Below are 14,288 nucleotides of genomic sequence, written 5' to 3'. Positions count from 1 at the left end.
TTATTCATTGCCCACCTTTCGTGTGCGTATGAGGCGACTGAAAGCACCATGGCTTGAGTCAGGCGCACATTAGTTTTCAAGGTGACATCTGTACTTTTGAACACTTTAAGAGGCCTCTGGCAGCAGATTTGCCCAATGCAATGTGTCGTTTGATTTCTTGACTGCTGCTTCCGTGGGTGTTTATTGTGGATCCAAGTAAAAATGAAGCCCTTAATGACGTGAACATTTTCTCCGTTTATCATGATGTTGCTTATTGGTCCAGTTGTTAGGCTGTTAGTCTGTAGTCTTTGATCTTCAGCAGTAAATGCTTTAAGGCCTCTTCACTTTCAGCAAGCAAGATTGTATCATCTGCATATCTCAGGTTATTAATGAGTCTTCCTCCAATCCTGATGCCTTATTCTTCTTCAGACCAGCTTCTCAGATTATTTGCTCAGCATACAGGTTGAATACATATGGTGAAAGGATACAACAGTGATGCACACCTTTCTTGACTTTAAACCATGCTGTATTCCTTGTTCTGTTTAGATGACTGCCTCTTGTTCTATGTACAGGTTTCTCATAAAAACAGTTAAGTGTCCTGGAAATCTCATTCTTCCCCATGTTATCCATAATTTGTTATGAGCTGGAGTAGGTCTCAGAAATAATGTGCCATTTCTTCCAGTTGGTTGTGCACGGCTGCCTACTTCCCTAGGTGGTAGCAGCTAAGGCCTGTCTCAGAAACACTCTCCTCCCCACTTAGCATGAGTTTTCACACTGCTCCATCTTCCTTCCCTTGTGTGTCTCCTGCCCTCCTCAGTGGCTGGGGAAAATGATAGTAGTCCACTGATGAGATTTATTCTTTTATTATACTTTATTTTATTATTTGTTTTTATAACATAGTTCTGTTAAAATCAAGGGTAATAAAAATGTTTGTATGATGGAAGTGGATAATCCCACCCACTGTGTCCATCTAAAGTTTCATGAGAAAACTGTGCCCACAACAGAGGGCTCCCACTCCTCTGGCTCACTGTATTTTCTCCTTGTTTATTTGCTCTTCCCTCTTTCCTGATGGATGCATGGAACCACTGAGCTTCAGGACTCCACAATTCTGCTTTTCATACCAGTGTTACTGTAATCTTGGGTTCATGGGCTGCCTTGCCACAGATTTACTCATTCTGTTTCTGTTAATTATTTCATTACTTAAAAATCTCTCATGAATTTTTCCAGAAGTACATTCTATTCCTCAAAAACTTGGAAGCAATGGGAAAGTATGCAAAAAAAAAAAAAAAAAAACAAGAAAGCATACGTAATGCATCAAATAAATTATTAACGTTCCGATATGTCTATTTTCTTGCTTATATTGGCATGTATGTGTATTAGAGTCTCTGGTTGATGCAAATGGTTAATATCTTGAGCTGCTGACAGAAAGTTGGAGTTCAGGTCCACCCAGAATTGCTATGAAAGAGAGGTCTGGCAGCCTACTTCCGAAAACTCAGCCATTGGAACCCCTATGGAGTACAGTTCTACTCTGGCACGCTGGTGTCATCATGAATCAGAACTGACTCAATGGCAACTGGTTTTATGTGTGTATTAGCACACACATTTATGTATATTAACACAGATATTATATCCTGATATTTTCATTCAACATTAGTCTTTTCATGGTAATTTTTTTTTGTTTTTTTTTAATGAGGGCATTAAATTACTTTGTAATATTCTGTGTGCATGTACTATATGGTTTTTAGCGATTTGACTATAGTTGCAATAATGTGCATGTTTCTAGTAATCTTTAAGCTATACTTACATCTTTTTAACATACATCTCTGCCATTAAATCTCTTTGTTTAAGTGTTGTTTAACACTCATTACGCCTAAGGGATGGTCTCAGAAGCAGCCCTGATCAATTTTTCTCCCTCTTACTCATGAAGCCCCTTAATGTATTTCAAGGTATCAACTACGAAGGATTTTACGTACTTATCCTTTGTTTATTTTTCATTCAGTCAGTATATTCCATGGGCCAGAAGTAGTCTATGTTATGCAGATACAGTGGTGAAAGGTACACACTGTCCCTGTCCTCATGAAGGGGACAACCCAGTGCAGGTGGGAGGAGCACTGGGGAAATGCAGCTGAGAGCAAGGACAGACAACCCTCCAGGAACCACACTGGACTTCAGAGAGGCTTGTTGGCTGCTGTTCACCTGGCAGGCTTCTAGATACCCGAGTACCCTTGGGCTTGGTGCCTGCTCCTCTCTCTACTGACACCCTCCCTCTAGGATGCCTCAGTGAGTTTACTGCTGTCTATTTGTAGCTAAGGACGTGAGGTTTATACCTCCATCCATTCAAACTCCTCCTGGGTCCAGACTCATATATTCAAATGTGAGCCTAACTCTCTGTATTGACCTCTTTATGCATTATAATGATACATTCCTCATATGGCCATCATGAAAAGCAAACATGAAAGGAAAAGCACAGGAGTGCCTAGCACCAGTGTAGGTACTCAATGAACATTAGCCGTTGGTATTATCCTTGACATCCCCATGTGGGGTGAAGTTTTATTACCTGACATCTCCATGTGAATATCTAACAGCTGCACCATGTTATCTAGGCTATGAAACAATTCTTGGTTCCAACCACCATTCCGTTCTTATCGATGAATTTCTCAAGGCTTCGGTGATGGGAGTGTGTGTTTTTCCACACAATGGACATGATTAGGAATGGTAGGCCAGGTCCTGCACAATAAATTGCTCCAGCATTCCTATGGGTGACCATTGAGACAAGTTTCAGCCACTGAATGTAGCAAAGAATTGGAACTACTCTCAGCTGTTCATGTGAGTACTCTCAATCCAGAATATCTGGTAAATCAACTGTTAGGGATTGAATTGTGTCCCTCCAAAATGTATGTGGAAATCCTAACCCCTGTACCTGTAATTCTGACCTTGTTTGGAAATAAGGGGCCTGCTTTTATTATGTGAATGAGGTCATACCAATGTAGGGTGGGTCCTAAGCCTAACTCTTCTTAGTTATAAAAGGAGCAGAATACACACAGACAGACACAAACAGGTGAAAAGGAAGACAGACAAAGAAGACAGATGCTTCTAGAAGGCCAGGAACACAAATGATTGCTGGCATCTACTAGAAGCTGAGGTAGACAAGGAAGGACCTCCCACTACAGCCATGCCCTGAATTCGAACTACTACCTGCTAAACTGTGAGAAAATAAATTTCTGTCCTTTAAAAGCCATCCAGTTGTGTTATTTTTTGTTATGGAGGGACTAGGTAACTAACACACCTACCCGTGCTTATAAGGTCAGCCCAGTGCAGAATAATTTTCTTCCCTCCTTGGTCTAGCCCACCCGAACCTGCTCTTTCCCTATCAGTGTCCTTTGCTTTCACCTAAGAGCTATGACAGAGTCCGCTTGATGCTGACGCATTGAAATTTCAATTTATTTTTTATTTATGATTACTATTAATTCCAATATTTTCTACGGTTTTCAATGGAGACAGTCCTATAATCTATGAATAGCAGTTATACTTTTTTTGTACTAGCTTACACTTCCAGTGTTAAATGTTTAATAAAAATAATGATAGAAGCATCCTTATTTTATTTTTTATTAATTTTAAAGAGAATGTCCCACACATCACCATGAACTATCATGCTAGTTGTAGTTTTCCACGTTCGGGAACTCCTTTTCTGTTCCATGTTTGCTCCTAGTCCTTATCTCTCCGTGTGATTGGATTTTATCAACCTGCTTTGCCCCCATCTCTTGAGGTGAGCATATGTCTTCTCCTCTTTCACCTATGCATGTGGTGAATGAAATTACTAAATCTTTAATGTCCACTCAAATTTGTATGCCTACAATAAACCGCCTTGATCATGGCATGTTACGTGGTTTACCCTTTGCTGGATTTCCTTTGCTGGCATCTTATGTAGGGTTTTGCATCTCAGTTACTGAGTGTGCTTGTCCTCTAACTCTTCTTCTACCTTCCTTCTCTAATTTGTTATCATTTTTAAACTAGCCATAAGGATCAAGTTAGGGGAGTATCTCATGGTTTTCTAATCTCTGTTGACTATGTACAAGATTAAAATGACTGTTTCTTGCATGTTTGCTGGAACCTGACTGGAAACGATCTAGGTCTGCCATTTTCTTTGTAGGGAGATCTTGAACTACTGACCCATTTTATTTAGTGGTTAAAGGCCTCTTCTGGTGCTAATTTACTTGTAAAAAATTCTGATGCATGTTCTAGATTGCTCGAATCTCATCTTTAAATATTGATTATCAGGGCTTGTAGCCTCATGCAAGCCAATTAATCAATCCCAGATTTCCCCAAAGTCAGGCTCTGCAACTCTTCCCGGTACCAAATTCCCTCATCTAAGACTTATTTGCAAAGAAAGAGACAACAGTATGCTATCTACGTAGTTGTGTATCCGCAGCCTTCTTGAGTCCATAACGTGAGGTTACAGTCTTCTAATACTTTTTTTGTAATTGTTCTCTTTCTTATTTTTTTTTTCCTTTTTTCACTGCCAATACCCCCCCTCCCCAGTCTAGTAGTTTTAAAGTTGTGCGTTTGAGGTTCAAGTCTGTAATCCAGCTGGGATTCTGTGTGTGTGCATGTGTGCATCAAAAGAACACGCTTCTAGAAGCAGAAAGCAGGCAGTGCGACTGTTGGGTGGTTGGCGGGGCGGGGGGAGGGGAGCTGCTGCCCAGAGAGGGCGCCCGAGGGAGGCAGGAGATGCCGGGCTGCCCACCGCCAGCCTGCAGACTCCAAGGAGGTGGAACCTGCGTGCGCCATGAGCCTTTTGAGACAGGCCCAAGCCCGCCCAGCCGGGTGCTAACCTCGCACCCGCCAGGCTTGCGGGTTCCCCCAGGACTAGGGGAAGCCTAAGGCCAAGGAGGGCAAGACCTAGGGTCTGGACCTGGGAACTGGTTCTGCCACGTGTGATCGCAGCACTTATGCTGGGAAGGAGGGCAGGAAGCATATCGCAACGTGCGTCCGGACGATGACCCAGAAGGGCAGGAGTTGTGGTCACCCACGGACTCTGCGTCTGCATATGGAGGCCCCCAGGGTGCAATTCCAGGAGCAGAAGGCAAATCCACAGAGGCCACAGTGCACCTCGCCGATGCTCCCCAGGGGCATTGCCCCAAATTTGGGGAACAGTCCCTCCTCTGGGCTAGGGACTTTGTTTCCTCCATTGTCATCACTGACTGTGAGCAGACTCTTGTCTAGGCAGACTAATGAGGAGTTATCAAAATGAGCTTCAAAGTCCGGATTTGAGTTAAGGATCATAAATTAACACAGAGAAATACGACTTTAGCAATAAGTGCCTGCTTGAAGCCCAAGTTGCCTGAAAACGCGGAATTTCAGTCTTTCAGCTCCTCTGCTAATCTAGGGACTAAGAACAGGATCTCACTGGAGCTCAAAGATGTGGGGCACTGGAAATACTCCTGGGTCTGTCTGCTCATGGCTGATTGCCTGATTCCCAGTTTTATTATACAGCTTAAATACAGACCAGAAGAGGAGTTTGGGGCTTGACACCTGACATCTTAACACCAGTTCCTGTTTCTTGAGGAAGGAAGAGGTAAAATAAATCAGCGTTTACTGTTTCCTTCTCCATCCCCGGAAGTCCTGATGAAGACCCTCTCAGGTAAGGATTGACAGGGAGTGGCTTGGTTTACTGTTCAACTTTGTCCTTCAGTAACTTTGTTTATGTCCTGCATGTAAACTATTGTGCATTGAGAAGCATTCTAATTCTTGTGCAGAAGGACTAGACCTGCTGCAGAATGACTATATTGTGCCTCCCTCGGGCACCCCTGTCTGCGCAGCACCCCCCAACGCCAACTGTCCAACCGCCTCTCTCCTGGCATTCTGCTTCTAGAAGCATGTTCTTTTGATGCAGAGATGCAGCACACACAGAATCCCAGCTGGATTACAGACTTGAACCTGAAGACCTTATGCAGAATGACAATTTATGAACCACTAAGCTCAGTACTAAAGCAGGTACTTACCCCTCAGAGAAGGCCCTGGGGGAGGTTGACACCTGCATTCCCCAGCGCTCCTGCTGCTCTAGAAGTGCCTGAAATGCCTCTCTGGGAAAGACTTTCAGAGTAGTAGGCTCATGGCCCACGTGGGAATTCAGGCCTATTTTTCTGTTAGAACATCTCATTTCGCTCTGAAAATATTATTATCCAGTTTATTAACCAGGCATGAGTACAGACATCTCATATTTTCAAAATAATCCCATTCTCTAATACTAATTTGCCACCAAGAGTATATTCCAAAGTTTTTCCAATAGGCTAGAAAGTCTATCCAAAGAGGGGAGTCCTGCGCCATGTTGTGCAGTGACAACAGGGTTGGCATAATATGTTTACCGAGATACCTACCACTTTTTTTTATTTTTTATTGTGCTTTATTTGAAACTTTACAGAGCAAATTACTTTCTTGTTCAACCATTTATACACAATTGTTTTGTGACATTGGTTGCAATATTCATGATGTGTCAATATTGTCCTCTCCTATGCTCCAGTTCCCCGTTTCCATCCGCCATGATTCCTGTTCCATCCTGCCCTCTTTTCAGTGCTTTTGGGCTGGTTTTGTACTTTTGGTCTCATACACATGATTGAACTAAGAAACACTTTCTTCACGTGTGTTGTTGTTTGTTTTATAGACCTGTCTAATCTTTGGTGGAGGGCGAACTTCCGAAGATACTTTCCACTTTGTTGCTTTCCATAATTCCTGAAATTCCAAGCCTGCCACCTGAAGAACTTCCTTTAGTGTTTCATTTAGAGCAAGTCTGGTGGCGATGAATTCTCTTAAGCGTCTTTCACCTGAGAATGTCAATATTTTTCCTTTACTCATGAAGGAAATAACAGCCTATAGAACACTGGGTTAATGTTTCTTTTCTTTCAGTGTTGAAAAAATGTTGTTTTCACAGCCTTTTGGCCTCCATGGCTTCTGATGATGAATACAGAGTCATTCCAATTGTTTCTCCTGTGTGAGATGAGTTGTTTTCTCTCTAGCTTCTTTGAAGATATTTTCTTGGTCCTTGTTATTCCACAATTGACCGTGAGGCATTTGGGCGTAAAATTATGTGAGTTTAACTTGTTGGAGTTTGCATAGCTTCTTGAATCTGTAAGTTTATGTCTTTCAACAAATTGGGAAAGTGTTGAGCCAGTATTTCTTCAGATACTTTTTTCTACACCACATATTTTCTCTACACCGTATGGAATTCCAATAAATAAATGTTAGATATTTTTGAGGCTCTGTTCATTTTTTTGCAATATTTGTTCTCTGTTTTCAGATTGTATATTTTCAATTGAACTGTTTTCATCTCATTGATCCTTTTGTCTGTCAACAGCATTCCGCTGTAGAGCTGATCAAGTGAATTTTTTATCTCTATTTTTCTGTTTTTCCTGTCTAAAATTTTCATTTGTGAATGGTTTCTGTGTATTTTTCTATTTTTCTAAGTTGTGCCTGTTACTTCTTTGAGCATGGTTAAAGTAGCTTTTTAAAGTTTTTGTCTGTGTTTCCAAGACTGTGTCTTACTTCAATCTTACAAAAAATGTCGATGTTGTTTGTTTTAGGAATCACTTGACCCAGTTATGTTCAGGCTGCATGTTCTTTCCCAACTTCTGTGTGCTGTGGCTCAGATGTCAGTTCAGATTTTGAAGACTTTGCAGTGATATTTGGATGTAATCTATGGGAGTGTCACTCAGTCTGGGACCTTGTTGGTGTTCTAACCCATAATGCAGTTCTCAAAGGATTGATCTACTTTTTAGGGTCAGAGCAAAGCATATGCAACTGTGGGAGTGGGGAGGGGTATGAAAAACAACTTTATGGTATCCCTCTCTTGAGCTGCCTGGTCTCTGTCTCTCTGAGGCTCTCTGATGTCTGAGCAGCTACCTTCCTGGTCCACTGGCAAGAATGTTGGGGCTTTAATCTCTTCATTCTGCTGCGCAATTAAGTGACTGGGTCTGCGTATGAGGCCAAATAATGGTAAGATGGAGAAAATGTAACAGAGATTCCTGTACATTATTTGGTCCTTATATACTTAGGTCAGAGAGAAGGCACACTGTTTCTGGTGATACTTCGAAACAGGTATGGAGAAAAAGGCATTAACAGGTCGATAGCTGCATACTAGGTGTTACAGATTAAATTCTGTCTTCACAAAATGTATATATCAGCTTGACTAGGCCATGCTTCTCAGTATTGTGCGATTATCCACCATTTTGTCAGCTGATGTGATTTTCCAATGTATTGTAAATCATACCTCTATGATGTTAATGATCGAGGATTTGAAGCAGTTATGTTAAGGAGGCAGGGCTCAGTCTACAAGATTAAGTTGTGTTTTAAGTCAGTCTCTTTTGAGATATAAAAGAGAAAAGAGCAGAGAGACAGGGGGACCTCAGTACCACCAAGAAAGAAGTGTCAGGAGCAGTGCATCCTTTGGACCTAGGATCCCTGTGCTGAGAACCTTCTTGTCCAGGGGAAGATTGGTGACAAAGACCTTCTCGTAGGAGTGACAGAGAGAAAAAGCCTTCCCCTGGAGTTGGCACCCTGAATTTGGACTTATAGCCTCCCAGACTGTGAGGGAATAATTTTCTTTGTTAAAGTCATCCGTTTGTGGTATTTCTGTTACAGGAGCACTAGATATCTAAGACGCTAGGTACCAGGAGATGTACATTTCCCAGCTCTTTCACTCCCAGGGACACTATGACTAAGTAGCCAATGCCATAAATCCACGCGAGCAGACTGTTCTGATTACTGCTTTGACTCTACTGTCTGTTACGGTAACCACACCCACCTTGTCTTTGTTGATTGAGTGCCACCACTTGGCTGCTACCACCATGGGGTCCAGTCAACTGCATTGTAGTCAGGTGTCTTCATTCAGTTAGGGCAGTTCTCACTGTGGACTCTTACTTACATAAAATAGCAACCACAGAAGTCTTCAATAATGCTGGGGCTTGCTTCCCAAATTTGTACCTCACTGCTATGGTAAAAAGAGAGCCCTCTGGGCACTCCGTGTGTGGGTCTGTGGGTCCAGCCTAATAAATCTATTCTAACATTCCAATTTCCCTCAGCCTTTGGATACCTTCTCCTACAGTATACAATGGCAGATCTGCCATTTCCACTTGATTTATTTTAGGCCACCACTTAATCCATGCTTCAGTAAACCAGCCAAATAAACTATGAGATCCTTTTCTAACCTCTCAAGCTGAAACACTGAATGAAGAATCTATGCTTCCTGGGTCTATATCAATAAACTCAGACTAATCCACCTTTATGTTGCTTGCACCGTTATCCCACACCCATAATAGCCATTCCCACACATATTCACCAGGTTTCTGTATGTATATATTAGAAAAATCAAGCAGTTCTTTTGGAGTTTAGCATAGCTTTTCCTGGGTCACACTTCATAGCTCACCTTTTGGGGCTTGTTGGGACTGAAGTCTAGGTATAGGTCTAGAAGCAAAAATGGACAGTGGCAGTGGGATGTTCAGCCGTGTCTTATAAGGCATCTGCCTAAGGTGATACCCCAGGCAATGCCCCAGATACCACCCCAGGAGACAACTCAAACAAGACACTTCAGGCACAGCTGGGGTAATCTCATCAGATGGAGGTGGAAGGGATAATTGTTTTACTGGGAAGGGTGGCTTAGCCGGCAAAGTTAGAGAATCTCTTCAGATGGGAGTAAGAGGTCTGGTTCTGTTAGGAAGAGCGATTCAACAGAAATTGGAGGTTCATTGTCCCCCGCTTCCTGACTGTCTGCCCATATGTCCTCATCCCAAGTTTCAGGATCCCATTTCTTCCCAATCAGTGCCCTTACTTTAACTTCAGAAACCATTTGAGGTTGGATATTCAACTGGCGCTTTAATTCAGTCACTCTTATGATAAGAATCTGAGTTTATTTTTGGCAGCATTAGCCTTGTTACTATAAGAAATATGGTTTTCTTTCTGGGCACAGGTGGCAGCTTTCAGATCTTGTATGTGGTGCTTGAGCTTTGAGTCCATTTCTTTCATTCACCAGTGTGGCTAGCAAAAGCAGGACCAACCAAGCAGCTTCCTTATTATTCTTATTCTGACAAAATTATAGAAAAGTATCAAATATGTAATCAGGCAGAGCCTTGTCTCTCACAAATATTTGATCCAGTTGTAGTAGTATTTTGTGTATTTCTATTGTCACCTCCCACCATGGATTAGCAATAGCCTATTTACTACTGGAGGCAGTCATCAGTGCCTTTAAGATTAGCCAGACTTGAGAATCAATTCAGAAAACTCGTCCTTAAGATTTGGTTCCTCTGGAACCAGTGTAGGTACCAAATGTCTTAGCCTGGGATCTCTAGAGATGCAAAACTGGTGAACAGAATATATATATACACACATATATATGAAAAAAAAAAAAGAGTGTGTGTATATATATATATAAAATTTTTTTTTTTTTTTTTATATGGAAACCCTAGTCGCATAATGGTTAATAGCTATAGCTGCTAACCAAAAGGTTAGCATTTCGAATCCACCAGGCGCTCCTTGGGAACTCTGTGGGGCAGTTCTACTCTGTTCTGTAGGGTCACTATGAGTTGGAACCGACTCGACGGCAATGGGTATACACACACACACACACACACACACACACACCCCCATATATGCTTACATATGTTAGTTGTGGCTGTTAGAGGCCATCGATCCTGTGTAAAACAGAATGAAACACCGCCTGATCCTGAACCATCCTCACAATCATTGCTATGTTTGAGCCCATTCTTGCAGCCAGTGTGTCAGTTCATGTTGTTGAGCGCCTTCCTCTTTTTTTCTGACCCTCAGCTTTTCCAAGCATGATGAGCCTTTCCTGGGACAGGTCCCTCCTGAAAATATGTCCAAGGCACGTGAGACGAAGTCTCTCCATCCTTGCTTCTAAGGTGCATTCTTGGTGTACTTCTTCCCAGATGGATTTGTTTATTCTTCTGGCAGTCCATGGTATATTCAGTATTCTTTGCCAACACCATATTTTAAATGAATCAGTTCTTCGGTTTTCCGTATTCATTGTCTAACTTGCTCAAGCATGTGAGGTAATAGAAAATATCATGGCTTTGCTCAGGCACACCTTAGTCCTCAAAGTGACATCTTTCCTTCACAACACTTTAAGGAGGTCTTTTGCAACAGATTTGCCCAATGCAATACATTGTTTGAATTCTTGACTGCTGCTTCTGTGGGCATTGATTATGGATTCAAGTTAAATGAATTGCTCGATGACTTCAGTATTTTCTCTATTTATCATGGTGTTGCTTACTGGTCCAGTTGTGAGAATTTTTGTTTTCTTTATGTTGAGGTGTAATCCATACTGAAGGGTGTAGTGGTTGCTCTTCATCAGTAACTGCTTCAAGTCCTCTTTACTTTCAGCAAGGAAGGTCGTATCAGCTGCATATCATAGGTTGTTAGTGAATCTTTCTCCAAAACTGATGCCATGTTCTTCTTCTTACAGACCAGCTTCTCAGATTATTTGCTCAGCATACAGATTGAGTAAGTATGGTGAAAGGATACCACCATGACACATAACTTTCTGATTTTAAACCACACGGTATCCCCTTGCCCTACTCAAATGACTGCCTCTTGGTCTACGTAGATATTCCACATGACTACAGTTAAGTGTTCTGGAATTCCCATTCTTTGCTAAGCTATCCATAATTTGTCATGAGCCACACAGTTGAGTGTGCTTGTATAGTAAACAAAAATAGGTAAACATCTTAGTTATAGTCTCTACTTTCAGCCAAGATCCATCAGACATCAGAAATGATATCCCACGTTCCATGTCTTCCTCTGAATCCAGCTTGAATTTTTGGTAGATCCCTGTCTGTGTACTGCTGCAACTGTTTTTAAATTAAATTCAGCAAAATTTTTCTTGCATGTAATGTTAATGACATTGCTCGATAATTTCCGCATTGCGTTGGACCACCTCTCTTTGGAATGGGCACACATATAGATCTCTTTCAGTCATTTGGTCAGGTAGCTGTCTTCCAAATATATTGGAATAGACAAGTGAGCACCTCCAGCACTGCGTCCCTGTGTTGAAACATCTCATTTGGTATGCCATCAATTCCTGGAGCCATGTTTTGTGCCAATGCCTTCAGTGCAGCTTGGAGTTCTTCCTTCAGTACCATCAGCTCTTGATCCTATGCTACCTCCTGATATGGTTGAACGTCGACCAATTGTTTTTGGTGTATTGAGTCTTTGTATTCCTTCCATCTACTTTTGATGTTTCCTCTGTTGTTCGATATTTTGCCCATAGAATCCTTCAGTATTGCACCTAGAGGCTTGAATATTTCCTTCAGTTCTTTTAGCTTGAGAAATGCCAGGTGTTTTCTTCCCTTTTGGTTTTCTAACTCCAGATCTGTTCACATTATATTATCATACTTTGTCTTCTCCAGCTTCCCTTTCAGGTATTCTATTGAGCTCTTTTACTTTATTTTTCCTTCCATTCTCTTTAGCTACTGTACATTCAAGAGCAAGATTCAGAGTCTCTTGTGACATCCTCTTTGGTCTTTGCTTTCTTTCCTGTCTTTCTAATGACTTTTTGTTTTTTTCATATATGATGTCCTTGCTATCATCCCACAACTAATCTGGTCTTCGATCATTAGTGTGCAGTGCATCAAATCTATTCTTGAGATGGTCTCTAAATTCAGGTTTGATATACTCAAGGGCATACTTTGACTCATGGACTTGTTTTAATTTTCTTCAGCTTCAACTTGAACGTGAATATGAGCAACTGATCATCTGTTCTGCAGTCAGCCCCTGGCCTGATTCTGACTCATGATATTGACCAAGTGAAGAGTGATTCAGAGAAAAACATGGGTAGAGTGTGACCTAATTTCCATAAAAACAAACAAATGAATGTACTTACATGTGTCCCGGCAAAAAGAAGTGTGTAAAAGGGTACATATGTATCTTTGGACACTGGACACTTCAGGGGAGCAGGTACAATATACTTATGTGGGGATGGCTCTTATTATAACTTCTATATACAAATCTCTATTGTTAAATGTGTTATAAGAATGTAAAAGCTTTTAAAGTTTAATAACATCATACATGTATGTGTGTGTATTTGAAACTTTTTTTCTTTTGACTATTTCATATATGTGTTTTTTAGTTATCTAGTTTTTTTTTTAGTGTGGCTATAGCAGAGATACCACAAGTGGATGCCTTTAACAAACAGAAACTTATTCTCTCACAGTTTAAGAAGCAACAAGTTTGAAGTCAGGGCACCAGGTCTAGGAGAAAGCTTTCTCTGTTTGTGGCTCTGGGGGAAGGTCCTTGTCATTTATCTTCCCCTGGCCTAGGAAATTCTCAGCGCGTGGACACTGGGTCAAAAAGACGTGCTCCACTCCAGGCACTTCTTCCTTGGTAGTATGAGGTCCCTCTCATTTCTGCTGACTCTTCTCTTTGTATCTCAAAAGAGACTGACTCAAGACTCACCCTAATCCTGTAGATTGTGTCCTCCCTCATTAACCTAACTGCCTCTAATCCCGCCTTATTAACATCACAGAGGTTAGAATTTACAACACATAAGTAATCACATCAGATCACAAAATGCAGGACAACCACACAATACTGGGAATCATGGTCTGGCCAGGTTGACACACATTTTGGGGGACACTATTCAATCCATAACAATAGAGAAAACACTGTCTTCAATGCCAGATTCAGAGACTTTTATCAATCTATGAAGGGCAAACACAGATATTGAACAAAATTCAGACCAGCGAATTATTGCTTGCTCTTGTAACTAATGACTTCTTCTGGTCTCTGTACCTGGAAATGGCCAAAAAGAATTCTGTGAGGATTAATTCAGTTATTGCTAAAACATCTACTGCATTTACATGTCTACAGATAAGGAAGAATGCTGGACACCATGTGTGATTCATTAAGTAACACAGGGACTATTAGACTGTTGTTTTCCTTCTCTGATATGCCACTATCACCTTCTCCCCTTGTTGCTCTCCTGAAAAACCCACACTTGTATATTCTAGGCTTTTTTCCAGGATTGAATTTGCAGGAAGTTGAAGATATATCTTTGAAAGATAAAAAAGACTTTGGCCACATTGTCTTTAGACAGTCGAACTTCCCAGCCAGCCTCTGTGCAGGATGGGAATTCACAATCCCTCCTACTCAGTACCTCTGAGCAGGACGGGATTTCTGTTTCATTATCAGGAGACTGTGGAATTCACCCCTCTTCAGAAAACTTACTTTCCTTTGCCTCAAACTGTCCCTCTCAGGATCTGTCACGGTCACTCTGAGAAATTCACATGGGCAGCTTGTATGGAAGT

The 14,288-nt window shown here is 41.4% G+C and overlaps 1 long non-coding RNA gene across 2 annotated transcripts in view; it reads left to right on the top strand.

Annotated features, from left to right (window-relative positions):
• Positions 1-14,253, top strand: part of LOC135230262 (uncharacterized) — a 28,666-nt gene extending 14,413 nt beyond the window's left edge. The window contains exons 2-4 of one of the 2 annotated variants that reach the window (XR_010320894.1): positions 5,473-5,620; positions 5,873-5,973; positions 12,704-14,253. This is a non-coding gene — a long non-coding RNA (uncharacterized LOC135230262). The remainder of the gene's footprint in view (positions 1-5,472; positions 5,621-5,872; positions 5,974-12,703) is intronic. The other variant, XR_010320893.1, reaches the window with a different exon arrangement.
• The last annotated feature ends 35 nt before the right edge of the window (positions 14,254-14,288 follow it).

This window comes from Loxodonta africana, unplaced genomic scaffold (genome assembly GCF_030014295.1).
Source record: "Loxodonta africana isolate mLoxAfr1 unplaced genomic scaffold, mLoxAfr1.hap2 scaffold_91, whole genome shotgun sequence".
NCBI classification, from domain to species: domain Eukaryota; kingdom Metazoa; phylum Chordata; class Mammalia; order Proboscidea; family Elephantidae; genus Loxodonta; species Loxodonta africana.
Note: the sequence above shows the minus strand (reverse complement) of the source record. Positions and strands in the feature narration are given on the sequence as shown.